Below are 1,299 nucleotides of genomic sequence, written 5' to 3' on the forward strand. Positions count from 1 at the left end.
ACCGTATCATTCTACTTGTGAACAAAATAATAATGCAAAACAATGCATTCATTCATAAATCCATAAAACCCTAATCGAAAGATGTGTAATACACACAATTCCGGTACAAATAATGAAAGTGGAAAACATAATTCTTCTTGAACCGATGATACAGTTCACGAATGATGATGAAATTTCAAAAATGATGGGACAAACAATTCAAAATAATAAAATCTCAAAAACGATGGTAATGATGGTACAGACAAGGAAAGATAATGAAATCTCAACACCGAAGGTACAAATAACGAATGATTAATTTTATCTCAGATAATGAAAGAAACAAAGCAATGATAAATTTGTCTGAGATAATTTTATTTCTCACAATGAAGCAAAGGAGGATCCGATCTTCTGCTATAAAACCATTAATCTATGGCTGAACAAATACCAAAAGCATGAAGCCCTAAATTAATGGAGGGAAAGAAACAAAAAAATCGGAAGCCCTATATAATGACCGAAACAAATATAACCCTAAGGCTTTGGCCGCTAAAAAATGTCAAAAAAATAAATCAGAAAGAAGAACGATTACAAAGTGATGGATCAGGCAATTTGGCTTATCTCCAAAGAGAACGCACACAATTGAATCATTGTCGATCATTCGGGGAAAAATTCCTCATTTCCATCCATACAGGAAAAATAGCCAAGCAATTTATTTAAAAGCATAACAACGGAAAAAAAGGAAGAAATTATTTTCCAATGAAAGCAAAAAAAAAACATCTATAAGAAAGATGAAAATTCACTGAATCGAAGGGGAAAACAACAGGCATGACATGAGCAAAATCAAAGGACTAAAAATAAGCAAATGCAAACTCAAAAGTAAAGAACAGACTGTGAAGGCTTCAAAAATCAAGCAAAGGCTCGACAGAAAGCAAAATGAAAAAGACTTGACGAAGGCCTTCAATAAAATGATTCATTATATCAATTGATATTGATTGGTTGATCAATACTAACCAATTAAATAATGAAATAAACTCAGAGAAATGCGAAACTAAGTTTGAAAAAGTTTCGTATTGTTACCTACAATTTGTGGTAACAAAATGCAAGACAACAAGAGCGAGCTATCATAGTTTATTTTTTTAGCTATCCTCTAGAGAAGGTCTCACAGTTGAGTGAGAGTGTTGTAATTGAGTGGGAGCTATGGCAGATAAGGGTAAGTTGAAGGTTGAGAAGTTTAATGGGTAGAACTTTCAGTTATAGAAGATGCAAATGGAGGACTATCTTTATCATAAAGATTTATGGTGGCCATTATAAGGACAATCTAAA

General features: G+C 32.6%; 1 non-coding gene across 1 annotated transcript; it reads right to left on the reverse strand.

Moving 5' to 3' along the window:
- Positions 1–571: 571 nt before the first annotated feature.
- LOC149540522 (small nucleolar RNA Z103) lies at positions 572–659 on the reverse strand. The gene has a single exon (XR_016356582.1). It is a non-coding gene; the product is annotated as a small nucleolar RNA Z103 (small nucleolar RNA).
- Between the last annotated feature and the right edge of the window lie 640 nt (positions 660–1,299).

The sequence above is a fragment of the Cupressus sempervirens genome, chromosome 9 (assembly GCF_028749045.1).
Source record: "Cupressus sempervirens isolate cs-2001-9-10 chromosome 9, ASM2874904v1, whole genome shotgun sequence".
Classification (NCBI taxonomy): Eukaryota; Viridiplantae; Streptophyta; class Pinopsida; order Cupressales; family Cupressaceae; genus Cupressus; species Cupressus sempervirens.